General features: G+C 38.8%; 1 long non-coding RNA gene across 1 annotated transcript; it reads right to left on the bottom strand.

Moving 5' to 3' along the window:
* Positions 1-373: 373 nt before the first annotated feature.
* LOC141390410 (uncharacterized) lies at positions 374-8,162 on the bottom strand. Its single transcript, XR_012409338.1, has 3 exons — positions 7,876-8,162; positions 7,361-7,433; positions 374-1,135 (listed from the first exon to the last, which is right to left on the bottom strand). It is a non-coding gene; the product is annotated as an uncharacterized lncRNA (long non-coding RNA).
* Positions 8,163-8,887: the final 725 nt, after the last annotated feature.

The following is an 8,887-nucleotide window of genomic DNA, read 5'->3' as shown; positions in this document are numbered from 1 at the left end:
GCTCACATGTGTTCTACAACTCCAACAAATACATAGCCCAAAGCGGTTGGTTGGGCGAAGACACCAGCTACTTCGGTTTCCAGACATCCGTTACGGAAGATGGTTTTGTATAAGTCTGCCCCGAGCTCAAGTTCAATGGCTGTATTGCTGCGGGGTATAGGATCCGCCAGGGAATCTTCTGGGAAATCAATGGCAGGATTTGCTTCAATTGGGCCAGCATAGGGTTTTTTTGGTAGGTCGCTTGTCACTATGGCAGTTATCTCCTTTTTCCAAATTTTGCGTGAATTTCTGGACGCGATGACGAACTTTGCAAATCTTGTTTCACCGTGGTTGAACGTCTCCAATTCGAGCTTGGATTGCAAAGACTTGGAAATTCTGGATACCGTCGCATGGAAATTTAAGCTTCCTCTGCATAGATGCCATGCACCTCCTTGATTTGGCATTTCTATGCGAATTTGAACGGTTGGTATGAATACCTTGGAATGGGCAAAGGGCACATTTGGTCGTGGTGCCATCGCAAAGTCTTTGTCCGTTAGCTTAGGTCTTTCTGCTGCCTTTGATGTGGTTGATCGTGTTGGTGATCGGCTCTTTCTATTTGATGATCGTGTTGGAGCGTGCTGCCGTTGATGTCTGGATGACGATGGAGATCGTGTTCTTGCTGGTGCCTGGCGCTGTCCAGGTCTTTGAAAGGAAACAGACCGTTGTTGCGAAAGACTTTGACGCTGTAGAGGTCTGTGCAATGAAACAGACCGCGCCGCTGTTTGTTGTTGACGTTGTGCAGGCGGTTTTGCTGAAACAGACCGTTTTTTTGTTGGCTGCTGGCGCTGTTGCGAACGGCTTGGTCGTTGTGGTCGTAAATCTTTCACTTGTGAAGCAGAGTGCAGCAAAAAATTATGCCTTTCGCCGCAAACATGACAACTCGATTTGGCTGGACAGTTGGGGCGATTGTGTGAACAAGCCAAGCAATTTATGCAATAATAATATTGGCATACGACCTCAAACCGCTCATCAGGAGTAAGACATAGAAACTCACGGCATGTTTTAATAGGATGATCCTGTTTACATAGACCACATGAGTGTATCCAAGGGCGTGGTCTATAAAAACTTTTGTATGCTCGAGGTTGTGGTGCCATGTCTGCAAAGAATAAGATTGGATTAGATTATGTATTGAAAAGGTATGGAGTTATGAAATGTCTATAAGCTATTCAGAGAGTAGTGGAATAAGTTTCGTTATAGGTCGTCGAATTTCTCCGTTCGAGGTCTTAAGATCAACAACTCTGATGTTTTGGTCTGAGCCTGGACATAACTTAATAATTCTACCTAACTTCCACTCATTCTGAGGCATTCTATCATCCATTATTATAACTAAGTCATTGAGTTGAACATTATCTTGATGTCTTTTCCATTTATAACGACGATGTAATTCTTTTAAATATTCGTTCTTCCATCGTTGACATAACATCTGAGATAATATTTTTAAACGCTTCCAACGGTTGGCTATCGTTATGTTTTCTTCGGATATGTCGGGTTCCGCTGGAGTTAATAAAGGAGAACCAATGAGAAAATGTCCAGGTGTAAGGGGAGAAAGGTCGTTGGGATCATCACTATTTGGACAAAGAGGCCTAGAATTAAGGCAGGATTCAATGCGTGTAAGGATTGTAGAGAACTCCTCAAAGGTAAATGTCATATTTGGTACCATTTTCTTGAGGTGCATTTTGAATGACTTTACGCCTGCCTCCCAAAGTCCTCCCATGTGTGGGGCTCCTGGAGGAATGAACGCCCAATCTAGGTTTTGGTGTGCATACTTCTGGGTAAGGCCATTTTTAATCTGTCGGAAGAATTCCAATCTGTCTTTTCTGAGCATTTCCGCTGCACCTGTGAAATTGGTCCCATTGTCAGAGAACATCTTTGCAGGGCAGCCACGTCGTCCTATAAACCTAGTAAAGGCAGCTAGGAATGCATGTGTGCTAAGGTCGCTTGTGACTTCCAAATGCACGGCTTTGGTTGAAAAACATACGAATATGCAGACATAGCCTTTTGTGATAAGGCATGCACGTCCTGTAAAATTGCGTATATTAAAAGGTCCTGCAAAATCTACTCCGGTGTTCAAAAAAGGTCTAGTAAACTGCGTTCGTTCCGGAGGTAAGGACGACATTATTTGATTTTGTGTACGCTTCTTATATATGATGCAGGCCTTGCACCGATTTATGACCATTTTTACGAGAGGTTTAAGTCTGAAAATCCAGAACTCTGATCGTAGGATACGGATCATTAACTGGTTTCCCCCATGTAATGTATATTTGTGTGCATGTTCAACTAGTAGTAAGGCCAGTTGGGAATGATGTGGGATGAGAACTGGGTGTCGTTCATTGTGGGTTAACATGGGAGAATTCGTAAGACGTCCGTTTGCTCTCATGATTCCATTGGCGTCAATAAACGGATTTAAAGTCAAAAGCGGACTGTTCGTAGGTAGTTTTCGTTTTTGGGATAGCAAGGTATATTCTTCTCCAAAATAGTGACGTTGGGTAAGTAGAATAAGTTTCCATTTTCCAATTTGTATTTCGTCTAAACGAATGTCGCTGGAGGATCCTGGGTTTCTACGTTGGTGTATTATTTGTATGGTCCTAGCGACATATGCAAATGATCGATACGCTTTTGATAAGGTCGAAAAGTTTTTTAAGGGATCAGTTTCCTTAAGATCTTTAATCGATGGGATAACAAATGTTTTGATTTGTTTTCGTTCTAAATTTGTTTCACCATGATGCTGAGATTGAGGCCAACAATTCTTCGGTTCTCGAAGCCATGGAGGTCCATGCCACCATAAAGTATTGTTTTTAAGGTCGTTAGAAGAGCATCCTCTTGTTGCTATGTCAGCTGGATTTTGTGATGATTCCACGTGACGCCAATTTGAAGTTCCGACCTTATCCATAATGTCAGATATTCGATTTCCGACGAATGTATTCCATACACATGGCGGTTTCCGAAGCCAGGCCAGGACGATTGTTGAATCCGTCCAAAAGTGTATGTCATGTTGTGAAAGGTTAAGATTTGGTACAATTGAAGATGCTAATTTTGCTAGAAGAACGGCACCGCAAAGTTCCAACCGAGGTAGGGAGATTTTCTTCACTGGAGCAACACGGGTTTTTGCAACGAGGAGGTTTGTATGTATGATGTCATTTTCTTCGATTCGAATAAATAAGGTCGCAGCATATGCTTTTTCAGACGAATCACAGAACCCGTGAATGTCTATCTTGCATGACGGAGTATATTGTATCCAACGTGGTATTTCCTGATGTTGAATGTCTGGACAATTTTGGAGAAAATTTTCCCATGCAGATGATGTGAGTGGTTTAAGTCCGTCATCCCATCCGCCCTTATCGAGCCATATCTGCTGCATAATGATCTTGGCAACAACGATAATAGGCGCTAGCCAACCGCAGGGGTCAAAAAACCGCGCTATTACGGAGAGAACTTCCCTTTTTGTAAACGACGACTTCAGCGTGATATCGGGTTGAGGAAACGAAACGGAATCACTACTGATGTTCCATTTGATGCCCAACGTCTTTGTTACAACATTTTCTGACAGGTGTAAACACTCATCCGATAAAAGTTGTTCAGGTGGGAGGTCATTGATTATACTGGGATTATTTGAGGCCCATTTTCTCAATTCAAATCCTGCTGAAGTCAATGCAATATTTAATTGATTTCTTGAAGTTACTGCTTCTTCCACGGTATGTCCTCCTGCCAAAACATCATCCACGTACATGTTGTTTTTTAATATCTGAGAGGCTAAGGGGTATATGTCCTTGATGTCGTCAGCTAACTGCAACAAGGTCCTGATTGCTAGGAAAGGAGCGCAATTAACTCCAAAGGTCACTGTAAGGAGCTCAAAATCCTCAATTGGCCCTTTAGGTGATGTCCGAAATAGTATTCTTTGATACTTTGTTTGTGAAGGATGGACTAAAATCTGCCGGTACATTTTGGTAATGTCGGCATTGTACACAAATTTGTAAAATCTCCATTTTAAGGTCTGGAGAATAAGGTCCTGTTGAAGGATTGGTCCAGGGAACAAAATGTCGTTTAAACTCTTTTTATTGTCTGAGGGAGATGAGGCGTTAAAAACCACTCTGAGCTTGGTGGTCACACGGTCCGGTTTTATTACCGCATGATGTGGAAGGTAATAGTTAGGTCCATTATTGATATCGTCCTTTGAAATTTTCTTCATGTGCCCCAAGTCCAGGTACTCCATGATGGTTTTATCATATAAATCCTTGACTTCTGGTTTGGTACTAAGCATTTTCTCCATCCGAAGGTACTGCGCCATTGCTATGTTCCTAGAATGGCCAATGTTTTCCTCGTTTTTGAAGGGTAGGTTCACCATGTATCTCCCGGAGGCTGTTCTGGAAGTCGTTGACTTGTAAAGATTTTCGCAAAAAATGTCTTCTTTTGAGCGCAAAGTCTCACTTGGCGTTTCCTCCACCTCCCAAAATTGTGTCAGCAGACTATCTAGGGCAACGGCATTAAAGAGTGAGACATGGCTAGGTGACTGGGTCGATCGTTCTACTGGTCCTCCCACAATCCACCCAAACACAGTTTTTTGAGTCAATAGGGAGCCATGTGAACGCATCGGAACCGCTAAGTCGAAGATAGTTGGACAAATGTCGAGACCAATGAGAATGTCAACTGGTCTGCTTTTATGAAAATGTGGATCTGCAAGCGGATGATCTAGGTCATCATACATATCTATATCCATATTTTGTGGTGGTAGGTTGAATGACAATGTCTTTAGAACAGGGGCCCAAACGTCAAGTTTGAATTCAGGGTTTAACCGCGAGCGAATTGTGAAAAGGCATGCTTGTGTTGACGTTTCCATCATTGCTGGGTTAAGACCTGAGACGTGCACCAGGTTACGTTTGGTTGGAAGTCGAAGTCTATTTTTTAACTTCTCAGAAATAAAGGTCGATTGCGAGCCGGAATCGATGATTGCGCGGGCTTCGAATCTCTCTCCCTTTGATTCAACTTCCACTAAGGCTGTGAAAAGCAAGGTCTCTTCTGATTTCGACTGAGGTCGATTCTCATCGCGAAGAGCAAGTGAAGTTAGATGATTGGTTTTTGTACAAGGTGTGGACTGTATGGTTGTTGTTAGGGCTTGAGTACTTGTGGTAGGTCGTACGTCAAGCTGTGATTCAAAGGAGGTCGTTGATTCACCTCCTTTATGCAAAAGAGTGTGATGTCGAAGATTGCAATGTTTGCAATTGAATTTACTTTTGCACTCGCTAACCCCATGGTCAGTTAGGAGGCAATTGTAACATGTCTTTGTCGTTTTGACGACATGAATCCGATCGTTTACGGTTTTTGCCAGAAATTTGGGACAATTCCTCATTAAGTGGCATTCTTTACAGTACTGACATTTAAGATTCATAGATTTTTGTGGTCTATTGGAAGCTGATGTTAAATTTGTCTTTGAATTGTATTCAACATTCGTTTGAAATGAGTTGACTCTTTCCTTTTGAGGTCGGGGATTTCCTTTATTAACTTGAGCTGGTTTTGAGGTCGAAAGTTGAATGTTTCCAACAGATTCTAAAGTTTTGAATCGTTGTGTTAGGAAGTTATCGAATTTTTTCCATGTTGGGATTGTTGAACTGTCGCTTAACGTATTTTCAAAGTCCTGTAAATAGCTTCGAGGTAACTTTTGTGAACATAGATAAATGAGAATTGGATCCCATGTTACAATGTCAATGTCCAAAGTCTTTAAGGTTTCTAAACAACCATTTACTGACCTTTGCAGTGACTTTAACGATGAGCTTGAATCAACAGTTACCGTAGGTAAACTGAACAAAGTCTTCAACTGCTCATTCACTTGCATGCGCTTATTCTCATACCGGTCGGTTAGGCTTTTCCACGCTAAGTCAAAGCCGTCATGTGTGAGTGGGATATGCGCTATAATGTCCCTAGCTTCCCCACTGGTCTTTTGTTTAAGATGATATAACTTTTCAACCTTGCTAATTCCGGAATTTTCCACATAAATAGCCGAAAAAAGGTCTCTAAAGGTCGGCCACGTCTTGTAGCTACCATAAAAAACATCGGTATCGCAAGGGGGAAGCTTTATTGAACGACGTACGGAATTGTCCTGTACAGTCGTTTCATGTGGTTCTGTTGACTTATTGGTAAGGGTATCTATTTCTGCATTTATTATGCCTAACGTGGATTTGTATACTGAAATAGCCGTTCTATAATGTGCTCTAAGTTTTGTAAGGTCAACAGGTGCTTCTCCTTCCTTGACATCATAATCCCGACAGTCTTCGTAACATCGTTTTACTTGTGTCCAAATGTGATCCAGATGAACTCGAAGCGCTTGCAAACAATGTACATTATCTTCTGCCGCACCGCCAACCTGCGATTCGTTGAAATCGATCAGGTCGTTATAAGCGTTAGTGAACTTTTTTGTGATGTCCATATTTTCACAATGTCCAAAGAACTAACTCGAGATTTTCCCAAAAAAAACTATTCAAATTGAGTTATTATATTGTTCAGTGGCAACTTTCACCAGATAAATGCAATGTCCTCAACGACTCGTATTTAAACTTCAAGAAAATCGTTCAAAAATTTCCAAAAAATCCAAATGATAAAGTGGTAGAGTTATAAACAGCCCAAAGTGTTGTACAACGTTAGTGCTTTTACAAAAAAAAACTTTCCAAAAGAATCAGCAATGTACGAGTGAAATCCAAGAATATTAAAGTTTGTTGTGAATGTCGGTAAACTTGAGCATCCGACATTAATAATTTCCAAAATTTGTATTATGTTGTTAAATATGACCAAAATCTTATTAATCGACCAAAATCCCAAAGTTATCTAGGTAATTCGACGTCACAAAATGGTTGAAAATGTCAATTTTGATTCTGTGTGTTGCAGAATATTTTAAAATACATATTAAATATATTACAAAAAGGTCCAAAGACAATAACCAAGTCGACGAAAAAACGACCAAAACGTGATTTATGCCAAAATGAAAAAAGGGTATGTGGTTTTCAAAAGATCTTTATGACAAATAGCACGAATCCCAGTATGAGAATTCAAAAGCAACGTAAAGTTGGGCAAAAATGTCGTATTCCGCAAAGTGATAAAAAGTTTCGTAAATTAATATCAAAATGCCAATTAATTTTTGTTCTGGTATGTTCAGCTGCAGATGAGTTCAATAAATATGCATTTATTTTTCTTGTTTTGATGTGTTTAACTTTCCCCAAAAAATGTTCAAATTTAATCCGAGATGGCAACCCTATGTCCTCTCAGAGATGTAATGTCATATGTTAAAGTCTCTCTCTCTTAGTACAAAATAAAAAATAGGTGAGTTTGTACTTACTGCTTCTCTTATGTACTTGCTTGTAAATTTTATTGAGGTCGTTTTACTCCAATTTTGTTAAAATTTCTGCAATCTGGAAAGAGAAGAAGACACACATTTGTTGGCGATGTTCAACGTTATATACATTGAACATTTGTATGTACAAAGGTCCGTTAGAAATAGCGGGGAATTTTTTTCTATTTCTTGTGATCGACAAGTAACACAATTTGACAAACAAAATTTTGGCACCGTTCAAGAACAAATTAGGTCGATTTTGAAGGTCAAATATTATGAACATGAAACGATTTTTGCACTATGTCACTATGAACTTCTTTTATACTTAATGTCACTGGCTCGTTATTTATTTTTTGTTTTTTTTTTTTTTTGTTTTTGTTAACAGTGTAATTTTTCACTTTTCACACGATTCGGCTCGTGGGGACCAAATGTTTATTTACAAGGGGGTGGGGTTTTGTGTAAATTTTAGTTTATATTTGTCTTATTAAATATTTGTTATTTTATTTGTCCACTTTAGTTACCACTTGTTTTATGCCTCTTTGATTAAAAGATGTCATTTGATTTTGGTTTTACAAATTTTATTTAAACACAAAGTTCACAATAGTTTAATTCAGTTTTGTTTTACTTTGAAAGATAAAAAATTTAATTTCAATTCACATCAATTGTTTTTGTTTAGTTATGTTTAATTTACTTATTTAAATATCAAGATTTGTTTTTCGACAATGATTGTAAGTTTTTTCCTTGCGTTTGACTTCCACTTGTTTTCTTTTTGTTTTCTCGATTTGAAAGACAATTTTGATCTTTTTGATAGCTAGTTCGCGAAACAACTAAAACTTCTTCTCTATCTCTTTTGTGTGTAAGGGCATAATAAGAGATTGAGTAAAAAAATGTCAACAACAACATAAAGGTCTATGTACACATACATAGGTATGTCTGTATGTTCACTGAAGTAAATAGAGCGAAAAGAAACAAGTGGAAGTTGGAGTAGGAATTGAGTAAAAGTAAATAGAGAATTTCAAGTTCAAGGTTAATGCAGAAATGTAGTAAATAGAGAAATTCAAATTCAAGGCCAAGGTCAATAATACAGATCAGCTGTAGTCCGCTTTACTGCATTTTGACTTAACTTACAAATATATGCAAATTATGATTAAATGAAAGAAATGAAAATTATTGTTCAATTAAAATTTCATAAAATAAAAATATGTTGTTCAATCGTATATTGAACACAGCTAGTTCGGTTACAAATTATAGCTAAAATCTTCAAAATACCGAAAATCGGTCGATACCGTTATAGGATGGCTATGCCTAAACATGCATCTATGTTGAAAATTTTTAGGAAAGAAGCGTTGTGATCCCTTAGAACCTGAAGTGTCAATTTACAGCTAGTTCAGTTACAAATTGTAGCTAAAATCCTCAAAATACCGAAAATCGGGTGGTACCGTTATATTAAAAATTTGTTGGTGAAGAAGTTTAGTGACTGCAAGGAACCTCAAATGTCAAATTACTAAGACTTCAGTTGAAAAATGTAGCCAA

This window comes from Musca autumnalis, unplaced genomic scaffold (assembly GCF_047663935.1).
Source record: "Musca autumnalis isolate F117 unplaced genomic scaffold, ASM4766393v1 scaffold_1, whole genome shotgun sequence".
In the NCBI taxonomy this organism is placed as follows: domain Eukaryota; kingdom Metazoa; phylum Arthropoda; class Insecta; order Diptera; family Muscidae; genus Musca; species Musca autumnalis.
Note: the sequence above shows the minus strand (reverse complement) of the source record. Positions and strands in the feature narration are given on the sequence as shown.